At 44.3% G+C, this 12,380-nt stretch overlaps 1 non-coding gene across 1 annotated transcript; it reads right to left on the bottom strand.

Moving 5' to 3' along the window:
• Positions 1-2,240: 2,240 nt before the first annotated feature.
• Positions 2,241-2,312, bottom strand: Trnat-cgu. Its single transcript has one exon. It is a non-coding gene; the product is annotated as a tRNA-Thr (tRNA).
• Between the last annotated feature and the right edge of the window lie 10,068 nt (positions 2,313-12,380).

Here is a 12,380-nt window from a genome sequence, read left to right as displayed (position 1 = left end):
TGTTGACATTCCAGTGCACTGAAGAGCTATACCAAAGGACATCCACCGGACAGCGGCTATCGGCCAGGACACTGACCGAGTGAAAAATGAAATGAGAAATAGTCCGCTATAATTTTCAGCATCAACAGGCGATTTTCCCTTTGCCGGCGACAAAAGGATTTTCATTTAATTCTGTCATAGGATTAAAATGCTTCGCACTCCTTGGCTGACTCTCTGCTTGTGTCTCCGATTGCGTGTGAGTGTATGTGAGAAGGATAACCCGGAATTGGGAGGTTTTTCGGGCGCTAATCAAATCACGTACTTAGCCAAGTAAAATACATGCGCACAGACCCAGAAGCACAGGGCCCCGAAATGAAAGGAGCTCAAAAGTACGTCGCACATTCTGTATAAGATGCGGTATGCACTGAAAAAAAAGCTAAGGATTTATAAAAGACAACATCAGGGAATGAAAAGGTTTCCGTTTTACATCTTAAACAGAAAACAGAAAAAGGAACAATAAGTTCAAAAGTAACTGTAGCATTGTTTATACCAGGCACTAAAAATAGTCCTTGCTTTTTTCGGTGTCTTGGTAGTATGAGAGGCGTGTTTTGAGGCCGTCTCCTAAGGAGGCGCATTAATAGCTTACGTCTACGTACCAGGGAGTGGGGGACTGTGTGTGTTTCTATGCCACATGCACACACATGCGGAGGAAACTTTGATGGCACAAAGGCAAATTACGAGCGCATTTAAACTGGGGCGCGAGTGCTACTTAAATAACTCATTTAGGGGCCCCGGCTCCCCAGCAGGACCCTACCACTAGTGAGCGAGTGAGAGGCATAGAAAACTTGAGAAAGAGATAGGGTGAGGGTCGGCGGAGCATGTGTATGTGGGGACACAAAATCAACAATAAAGTTTGTCATCTCAATTTGCTTATTACCAGCAGGCAGCGACCAAACTTTCTTATTAATGGCGGGCGATTGCAACGTGTCCTTGGAAGTACTGCCGCCCCTCCTTGTCTGTCCCTGCCAGCTACAACTATAGCTTGTACATATGCACTTGTAATAGGTAAATACTATATAGTTTGTTACAAAAGTATTTTAATAACAACTTATATTTTCATGATAATGTTATGTTAAGTTCTGTGAGTCAGTTTCGAACCAGCTTTAAAGTCGTTTCGGCTACGATTAGGAATAAATAATATATATTTTCCTTGAGCTCACTACACCGCGAACAAGTTTTAATTTTAGGAGGTGGTTCCCTGACCAAGACGAACTCGATTCGAGGGGTGTAATGCGGCCAATCCCCTCCAGAGAACCACAAAATGGCATCGCGAATGGCGGTGAGGTGTGTCCTGTGGCACATCCTTCTCGTGTCGCTGCCATGTCTTGCGGTTAGCTGCACGTCGCAAATTGCACAATCCATAATTAGTGTCTGTCATGGCGACCCCACATAGTCGGCCAGCCTCAATGCCCCGTCTTCTTGATTCGCGTCCTCTTCCACCATCCTCTGTCCGTTCCGGCCATCGTTCGCATCCTTCGCGGAGGCGCGGCTGAGCTGCACTTGAGTGGCTTGGCAGCTGCTCTAATTGCAAGTAAATATTTTATACGGCAAGCTTGTTTTAATTGCCAGCTGAAATAAATACGGAATCATTATAAAATTATTTAAAATGTGTGCAACATCAAGGGGACGGAGGATGGCGGATGGTGGATTGTGGATGGCGCATGGCCTGGCATGGCCCACATTTGTAGTGGCAGCAAGTTTTAATGATGGCCCCTCCGCCATTGCAGCCTCCACACCATTTCAGATCCACTTTCACATGCACTCGCACTCGCAGTGCTGGTTTCTGGGCCGGGTAAATGCAAAAATCACGCAAATTATCGAAACATGCGCAAGCACACTCCAACTCCTGGCGACTTTGCCGCATAAATCTTGCCAGAGTCAAAAAACATAAAAAACTTTGCCAGCAAATCCAGCCAAGAAAAAATATTCTATAAATCTTGAGGTGGAGAGTCCAGGCGAAAAGACGAACTTTCCTCTGCCGCAAATTGCAAAACTTCAACATTATCGTATGAAGTGCGAACATGGCGCAATCGATTGGAAATTGCTGCAGCAGCCAGTTAAGGCCAGTTTTGAATCACCAGTGCAATCAACCCATCCAGCTTTCCCAAAAAAAAAAAAAATAAAGCCTTCAATGGGGCTGAAATTATGCAAAAAAATAATAGAAACTAAACTTAAAAGAGAAAAAAAGACCAGCCCACAGTTGCCCCCTGTGAGGGTTGAACTCACGGCCTTTGGTTTACGAGACCAACGCTCTACCACTGAGCTAAAGGGGCAGTTAACAGCGGGGCGACAAATGCCTAACAGAAATGTTAGCGTTCTGATACGATCGTTGCGAAATAATCGTATAAGAATATTTGCTCCAGGTGGCAACGCCGCCAAACAGCCGGTTCTGATAAGAAACCAATTGGAATAAACAAAAACCTTGTTCAGAAGTGTGTTTGCTATTCGCTAATTAGAGCTCTAATTGGTTCTATTGTAATGGTTTTCATTAAAAATTTAAAACCAACATTTTAAATAGTATATAAATTAAAAAGAGCTTTAATTTAGACACATTTTTGGTTAATTATCGCATTTAAAATTGTAAATTTATCCATGAATTAGTGAAATGTTGCTGTTGCCGTTGCTTAAAGGCTTAGTTTACTAATATGTGATTTAATGTGCCAATTTGATTTATTATTTATGGCCTAATTGGGGCTACTACAAACCAATTGAATTTATTAATGTTGGTTTTTTTAACGCCTGAATCGAAAATTAAATCTGTATGACAGCTTCTAAAAATTATTGAAATATGGATTAAATAATACATTGTTGCATTTTTTTGTTTCTTTATTAGCATAATATGGATTTTATTTTTATTGCGTGGAGCTCGAGGCTATGAAAATACCATGTTTCACATTTTCAATCATAACATTTCCTCGAAACCACTGACATAATTATCTAAAATGTACAAATTAATCTTTAATTAGTTCGCTTGTATCCGATTTCTAGGGAATTCTCAAGTTTCGTCAAAGCATGTCGTACAATTTAATGGCATTTCGGGCAATCGGCATAATTACAGAACGCATCTACCGATATCGATGTCACGTCATCTTCTTGGCCAAATGAGGCGTGTCTGGAAGCCATTGACTTTCATTACCCTCCTTAGCCGGCCCGGCCCGGCCCGGATTCCGGACCCCGGACTGCAATGTCTGATTCATTGTTTTTCCAGATCAAGAAGACTGGCGCGTGGCTTTGGCAGAAATTATGGCGGGCAGCGTAAAGTTTTTTCGCAAACTGCCAAATGCAATTTACTTGATAGGATCAAAATCTTTGGGAGCACCCCGCCGTTTCTATCTCAGACTCTGACTTTGGCCTGTCATCACTCCTTCTCATTCCCTGTCTCTCTCTTTTTATATCTCTTTCTCCAACTTCTTTCCCGGTCTGGCTGAATGTAAAGTGACTTGCTGGCGGGGGGAATTTTACGATTTAAATGCGATTTACGGCGCTAATTCGTTGTGGCAATGGCAGTCAGAGCAAGTCGAGTCATTCCTCGCCAGGCAATCGAATGGGCCAGGACTCCGCCCGGACTTGAATCCTCTTACTCATGCTCTGCCTCTTCCCGGTGTCTGGCTGCCTTATAAACCATAGCATACTTTTCAGCATCATTTGATTCCAGGCGCATTTATCATAATGGCGGTGGCAAACCTCGGCGGCTCCACAACCGCAGCCGCATCGCCACTCGTACAATGGCAGCAAATGCAATTTTACGCTGAAAAGTTCCCAATCTGATTTGAATGCCGGTTCGAGCGGGTCAATTATTTGTTTGGGTATTAGTTCAATTACCGCAGATCCGAATACACAGAACAAATGTGGGTTTTCTCTGGCGGAGGAGTCGGAGTAAATTGTGCTATAATACGATATTGAGTCCCTCACTGATAGCCTTTTTGGCCAGCTAGTCATTTTGTTGGCTTTTTTCGTTTTATGTTTGAAATTGAATACCATTAAAAATTTATTGAAGCTTTATTAATGAACTAGTTGAAGTGTTTGCGATTTTTTTGTTGAATGCTTAAAATAGTTTTATATTTCAAATTGGAAAAAATGTATTAATTACCGATTCAATATTTGAGTTAGTTTTTCTGCTATAAAATTCATGAAAATTCTACATAGTTGAGATCTAAATATAAATTATTTCCATATTTGTTTAAAAAAATAGCAATAGTATATTTGTGCGAGTGCCAACACTTTCAGTTCGTGGAAGACAATTTAAATTCCTAGGATTTTCGACTCCTTCAAATTGATTTCCATTGTGCGGCGTACGCCATTGTGCGGCAGTAGGGTCCTCATTTTCCATTCTTCGTGTAAGCCAGCCAGCCTTTCTTCCTGCTATCCTTCTTCTTGCCTTCCTTGCACCGTTTCATTCTTCCGCTCTACCCGCTGTCCCGGTCTGATAATCTTTTTGATTTTCCAACTATTCCTAATGCGATTGCTGCCGTGCATTATGGCCCGGCCAACAATTGGTTTTGTGCTGCTCCTCGTCGCACTCGTTGTCATCATCTTACGCCACCTTATTGGGTTTCTGCTGTCTTGGCTTTGGCTTTCGATCCAGCTCCTGTTCGTCCTCCAGCTAGCAGCTCGTCCTGCTCCTATCTGCGGTCCTCGAGTGCACTCGTCGGTGCTTGAGCCCCTCATCTGTGTACTCTGCTGCCACTAACAGAGGCAAAGCCACACTCGCAGCTTCAGTCTCAGTCTCTGTGCCAGCCGATGGCATTGTCAATGGCAATGCAAGCCTGCTTATAATGGTAGGCAAATTTCGTTATCAGCCAGCCGGCACTGGCTTTAATGTGAGTGTTTTCTGGCATTCCCGACAAGCTAAGTTTCCACTGCACTGCAAAAATTAGACAGAACTTTGGAGATGTTTCACGTCTTTTTAAGGCAATTTATATAAGTACTTCAGACTATAGCTTTATTTTCCTAATCCATACTTTACCTTTCAATAAGTATATTTATTCAAGATAGTTTCTCCTTGTGCCCCAACCAATTTGGCGCGAGTGGAGTGGGAAATTATTCAAGACTAATGGCTTGATAAATGTGATTTTGAAATTGAGCTGGTGCAGAGCATTTAATTGAATAAGCACGATGTCAGCCATCAGCAGGCATATATCTGAACCAAGGAAGCAAGGCCAGAACAGCCCCAGAGCCGACTAATTGGCAACTAATTGAGAGCGTGTTAATATAAACTCCCATCGAAACTCAAGGCGCTTTCGGATATTAGGAATTGTTACCTAAACAAGGCAAAAGTGAAGGTCAAAACAGGGAAACGGAAGAGGGCAAGGAGACTCCTAGTTGATTTATGGCAGCGACTTTGTGGTTGTATTTTTGTGGCTGACAGCAAACTAAGTGCGAATCATTTAGGAACTGGCCGAGAATTGAACCACCAACTGGCAACTGGCAACCGGCAACTGCCGACTACCAACTGGCGGAGGCAAGTCAAGGCGAACTTTTAATAATAATTTGCAAATAAATTACAGGCGAGTTGGCGGCCATTAGGGGGAAGCAATTGCTGTATTGCCTTGTTGTTGTTGCTGTTGGTGTTGCCTCTGTACATTAAGAACTCATTGGCATAAATTGCAATTTAATGTCTGCCCGTCGTGGCCTCCACAACATCATCTTGCCGCGGCCGTTGCCGCACCAGCTGTATTCATTTTAAATTTGCCCGCCACCATTGCCAAATAGTTGAAGCGTATTTATTGCTTGCGAATTCGTTGCCGCGGCTCCTTGCCCCTCGAATTCTTTCCATGCCTTTGATGCGCATTGCCGTTGCCACAATGGCCACAATTCACAAGGAGCCAGAACCAGAGATGGAGCGGATCTGCTATCTGCTGAATGTTGCCTCTTCCCTGGCTGTCTGGCTGCATTACGCATACGCCCCATTGGCGCTCCAGCAAACGCTGGCATTTTATAGCTTCGCACTTGTGTGTTTATGGATTCGCACCTTAATTTGCCTGTTGTCTGATTTTCCCGACTCGCTTTTTCCCCCTCCGGCCATCCCGCAGTGAATTAATGTGCTCATATTTCAGGAAAATTGCTAGCTCCCGGATCGCTGGATCGCCGGATGGTTCATTCCTTTCGCCCCGTTCGTCCGTCCGTTTATGCGTCCGCGTTCGTTCGCCTTTCAGTTTGTCATTTATTTGTTTGTGCCCCTGTTTAAATTCCCTTTGATTGTTCTGCGAGCACTTTAATTAAAGTGCCGGTCTGAGTTAATTACGCCAGCAATGAACAAACGAAGCAGGGCGGGCCGGATCGGAGTGGAGCGGAGCGGAGAAAATATTTCCGCTCGTTAATATGGCTGAGAGTCTGAGGCAAAATTTGTTAAATTCAATGGCAGCGAGTGCATAAAAATGGAACCCAGCCAAGTGCAAGTGGGGTAATGAGCGAGTGTCCTGCATCTTAACACCCCCTGCATCTCTTTTTTTGCGCAACGCCCCTCGTTGCTGCCTCCTTGCCCCATAATTGTGTATGCAATTGTAAACGCTGAATTAAACAAGCGTCATTAAAATGTAATTAATTGTAATTTACGTTCACGTTACGCTGCCCGCACGTTGCAAGGTGTTGTCGGGTCGTCTTTCTTCGCTTTTTCTCTTTTACGCCCTGTTTTTTTTTTTGCTTATTTTACTTTCCAAGATCAGTGCACAGTGCGTGCAATAAAATTTCTGACACCCAGACACCCAGGCGGGCTTAATGACTTTTTCATGGCCTTCATGCTCGTTTAAAGCCGGAGTATCCCGGTTGTGATTCCTCTTCCGGTTCAGAGGCATCCTCAGTTCTCTTTCAGATTGAAGAACTATTTGGCATCTGGCCTTATGCTAATTAATTGAATTGCAATCGATATGAAAAGTTAATTTACATCTGTACTGGTTAATTTGATTAAGGCCACCGCTGGGCCCACGCACGAATCAATTGCGTAATTTATGGCCCAATATAGTGGCAAACACGGCGAAACAACAGCGACCGCAACCAGAAAAAAATTGAATAAATATTGCGAAAATATTGTTATGGTACCACGATGCGTATGCGCAATCAATTGAGCGGCAAAACACTTGCCGAACTCAATTATATTCGTTGCCGACGTCGGAACGGATGAAATCAAATAGTATGGTAAGGCATGGCATGGAGAAGGATATGGCAGGACTAACGGGGCAGAGCTTAATGAGCGCCAGAGTCCTGGAAATTGATGCGAAATCATTTGCATTTGCATAAATAGCGAGCAGCAGGCAAACAAAATAATTAAAAGGGTCTATGGGATCGGGTTCGAGGGGGTTTTCGGGGTGACCTCAAGAAAAATGGCGCGTTTACATGCAAATTATGCCAACTCCAAGGGACTGGCAATAAAATGCGCTATGAGCAATAGAGTAATCCGAGGGGACGAGTTCGGTGCCGTAGCCGGAGTCAGCGGCTGCATAAATATTTACATGTGGCAGCCCTGCCGCTGACATACCGGGGCAGCATTTGCATATTTTAATTATAAGTGCAGCAGTGGAGCAGCACTAGTAGGAGCTGGAAGGAGCAACTGCACTAGCAACATCAGCAGTGAAGCAACAGCAGCACATTTGTCATTTTCATAACGAAAGAACGGGGCTCCGTCCGGAGACGCCATCGGGTGGCTGCCTTACATTCTTAGCCATAGTTCAATGAGCAGTGCAATGTCCCTTTGCCTTTGTAAGGACCTTCGATGCCAGGATACTTCGCCCACACACACTCGCCTTCCCGCTTATATATACGCTCGCATTTATCTGTGTTGCGACTTTGATGGCATTCAGTTCGGGGAATTTCTGCTGGCGGGAGCTGCCCGAATCCGAAAGCCAGCAGTGCTATGGGAAATCTTTGCAGCAGGGTATACGGGCATCGTCCTGGCGAAAAGGGGATAATCCAGTGCAGTTTCCACTTTCTATTTAATTTTGCTATACACTTGCAGCTGCTGGCACAACTTCACTCCTGCTGCTTGGCTTGAAGGATAACGCGTGCAATGACATGGAGGGTGTGCAGCAGGATTCCAAGGAGTAAGGAGTAAGCTGTAAGGAGCGGAATTCGTGCTGCTGGGTAGCTGTATTAGTTTCATTTTGAGCTGTTACCCCCGCCATTTATTTAGATTTCGTTTTATTTGCTTGCGGGCGCAGTTTTTCCCCGCTTCGGATTTAATTGACTGTGTCTAAGTTGCCAACATCCAGCAATCCACTTTAGCATCCGCATCCTGCTTAAGCTTAAACTTTTGCCCAACTTTGCACGGTTGTTTATTTCAGTAGCAATCGCAGTAGCAACAGGAGCCGGATAGGGGGAGCCCGATAGCCTTCAATTCGGGCGGTAATCTTTAAATAGCATTAGTGCTCGACCAGCCCGGAAGGTGCAATCAGGCATTTTCATAATCGCATAAAGAATTTCCTACAATGCTGTCCATTCATACACCATCCGCCCCCAACCACCCACACACAAACACCATGTCTATGACTATGACTATATATACGGCAATCACAATCGGAGATTCAGACACTCTGCCTTAGAGTTATCAAACAAAAATTGCACAAGCACAATTGAATTTGTTCGCAAAAAGGATTTAACATACCATTCCAGTGCGAGGACTAACAAAACCATTGAAGCGCACCACCAAAAACGAGAGGGGAACGCCGAAGGGGGCACTGTCGGTGGCAGTGGCATGCAAATAGTGAGGACACGGATGCAAGTTATGAGACAGAAACGAAAGGTACACAGAAAAAAAGACTGGGTTTCAATTCCAAGTACTAACACTTGACACTTTAAAGTTTTAAATCCTCTCAACTAGATTTTGCAATGACATTTTTGACAATGTCATCCATGAATTGTTTCAAATTTGAGACATTTAGGCTAACAATTTTATCTTAACTTTATAAAAGTGAAAGGACAGAGTAAATCTATTCATAATTAATAATAGTTAAAAATGAAACTTTGTTTCATATTAATATATTAATTCCTTCAGTGGAAGGAAGAAAGCAATACAACTAAGGAGCTTAGAGCTTCCGAAGAGCTAAGGAATGGGAAAACGGAAAGGAGCTGCTGAAGATGCTCAATATGCTACGATGCCGTTTGCATTTGGAGGACGAGAAAGACAATAGCCAGGTTAAGTGCGGTGGAAAAGGTGGAACAGGGGCAGGACCAGTAGGAGCAGCAGCAGAGCAGCCAGTCAAGCATTCGGTTTTGGGCAACGCAATTTGCTGCTCGATTGTCTTGACTAGTTCGACTATGTATAAAGGATTGTCTCTCCATCGGTCCTCCGTTGGGAGCCCTTGAGCTGCGCCATAATTCAATTGATTCCTGGCAACATTATACACGAATGGCCATTATCTTTATCGCTGGCAATAATGATGGTGGTGGCCTGGCTGCCGGAGAGGTCCTGGAGGGAGTCCGACGACTGAAGGCGTTCACCTGTTATCCTGTTAGCCTTCTTTCTCAATTGCATGCACTCGGCTTTCAAGGCAAATGAGCTCTACATGATTACGATTTGGTTCAAGTGACTTGTCATTGACGTCACTGCTGAGTGGGGAAAAAACGAAGGCGAATTCCAAGAAATAAATAAGAGCTTATGTAGCTAGATGTTTCTAGAAACTGTCAGCCTTTTTGCATAAGCAGCTTGGCCTTGCTGCAGCTCTTCACTCGAGCATTTTCAAAATCGAAAAGAGCATGTTGGTCCTGCTAACGTAACTTCTCTATCAAATTTTTATGCGATATTAGAAGAAAGGAATCGGGTCAGGGACCTTCGCAAAGTCAACTGATTGCACTGAACCGCAAATTTGCAATTAATTATTTGATGGAACACGAAAAAGAGATTGATTTGATGATGATGTTGATGTTGTGCCTTTTGCGGCAATTCAATCCCAAAAAGGACATGCTGGGGGAGGGTAGGGCTCAACTGGCCTCAAAACCGAATAATTTTGAAAGGGGAAATGGATTTTGACGGACTTCCTTGCCTGGAAACACAAATAAAACGTTTGGATTAATTAATAAATAGCAAAGACAATGAAGCCACAACTTGACAAAAGGTTTCATTATGCGGCCGAGAAAACACAAACAGAAATTCGCCCAAAAAACAACCGACTGCAGAAAATTAATCAACTTCTATCCGGACGGAAGGACAGGCGGACGTTCGGACGGACGGACGGACGGACAGACAGCCGGATACGGTCAGTGAGTTTGTCATTTGCATAACGACAAATGCATTTGCCCACTGGCCCTGTCGTTTATTTGCGAAAACATAAATTTCAGCTTAAGTCCACAAAGTAATTCGCTTTCTATGTGGCTTGACCTTTGACTTTTCATTCTTGCCAGCGTGTCAGTGTGTCGGTGTGTGGCGTGTGTGTGTCGGTTCGGGGGTCAGCTCCTTTCATTATGCCGTAAGCCGCAACCCAAGAAAATTTCTTCGTCTTCGGTCCTTAAAGTTTATTATTTGCTCCATTTATTATGCATTAAAGTTGCGTCAAGTGCAGGTGGGCCGTCGCCCCAGCTTTCCGGTTGACCGTTCGACAAAGAGGTCATAATTATTATTTACAAAAAAAAAAAAAAATGCAAATTCAACCGCCGGAAATAGTCCGTGCAATTAAGTTTACAGGGCTTCTATGGAAATAATACTTTAAGTGGACAGTTGTGGGCCACGGCGAATGATCTGGAATAGCTGACAATCGGCACGTGATTCGCCTGCGAAAACACATCGTCCTCGGTGTTGCTGCTGTGCCAGTCCTCGAACCGTGATTTAAAAATAATTAAACACGTACAGCGAATAACTGTAATTTCGAAGAGCTGCGCATCACGGGAGTGGAGGCGCTGGGGTGGTGGTGCGCCCCGTTTTAAAATTAACATTTTTATTTATTTGAAATCAACGCGCCGGCTCATTGAGCCGACACTCAACAACTGTCGCGCTCCTTTGGCCGGAGACCAGCATTCCGGTGATTACACGGCACGGCGGAGCATGGACGGAATCGCGTGAAGTACCCTTTGGGGCATTGGACAAATCGCTAACGGTGACACTGCCGGTGGTGAGCCGTTCGGTGGTGGCAATTATTTAGATTCCCGCATATTGAGCTGGATCGGCCAGCGGATTACATTTGTGAATGGTTTTCGAGCGGATTTCCATGTGAACTGACCCCGCAACGATTCCACGAATTCAGACAAACCCCTGCCACAAACTGGGATTTGGTGGCTCAATCCCCACTCATTCACAGTGCTGCTGGGGTTTCGCTCACAAAAGAACATCCCAGAGAAGGCAATTCAGAATGTAAAGGTCTGCCAAAAAAGTCAGTTTTCAATTAAAATTCTGCAAAAAAAATTCCGCAAGGAAAAAATAAAATATATATGAGTAACTGCGTTTTTTCCATTTAATATTTAATGTTGAAATAAAAATATACTCTTTTTTAAACTGATTTAAAGTTGAGGTTAATATTTAATGAGAAAAAAATATTTAAATAAGAAGTATTGACAGATGTAATTAGCTGTGATTATTCCAGCTTTTATATTATATTTTTTTCAAGAAAATTTTGCCTTAAATATTTCACAGCACAGATTCCTGAAACAAGGACTCTGAAAGTTCGGTAACACTGTTTTCCTTTGACCAAAAAACAGTCAAATGAACAGCTCTGGTCCCGGAGAAACGGACTGCTACTCGGATGTCCAAAGGGCGTGCAACAGTTTGCTCAACAATCCGGCCGTTTGAGATGGGAGGTGACTCCCCCGAAAGCCTTTTCCACCACCCACCGCCCACCCATAGTCCATTGTGGATGCAGTGCTTCCGGAGTGCGAGCTGGGGCATTGTGCTCGGCTTAAGCGTAACGGCTTTCATTTACATCAATGCTCCGGCTGTGGCCTCCTACACCGGAAGTGTCTCATTGACCATCCATCCGGCTGCATGTGCTGTCACGCCTCACGTCTTTGCCACCCCCCTACACAGTCCCCGCCCATGTGTGAGCCTTCTTCCTTCCCGCATTGCATGTGTGTCCGATTGTACGGTCCTGCGTTTAAGTGAGTCTGGTTCTCTATTTGTATTCGTCCAAAGGGGCCGGACTGGGACTGGGGCATCGGCCACCTCCCTGCGCATTAATCCTTGCTTTGATTTAAGACCAATCAGTGTGAGATCCCATTGGCAGCCCCTTCAATGCCGCCTCGGCCCTCTTGCATTAGGTTGGATCGCCCGGTTTCATAAGGGGAAACATGATGTCGATGTCCAGCAAATCAAATCAACTCTCCGGACTCAATACTTGGCTTGATTCGACTGCACAGGCACAGCCACAGGTTATCCTGCAACCACAGACAGTGTTCAGGTCTCCAAGGCCTCAATTGGCAACTGA

Source organism: Drosophila ananassae, chromosome 2L (assembly GCF_017639315.1).
Source record: "Drosophila ananassae strain 14024-0371.13 chromosome 2L, ASM1763931v2, whole genome shotgun sequence".
Taxonomy (NCBI): domain Eukaryota; kingdom Metazoa; phylum Arthropoda; class Insecta; order Diptera; family Drosophilidae; genus Drosophila; species Drosophila ananassae.
The sequence above is the reverse complement of the archived record's forward strand: the minus strand, read 5'-3'. Positions and strand labels throughout refer to the sequence as shown.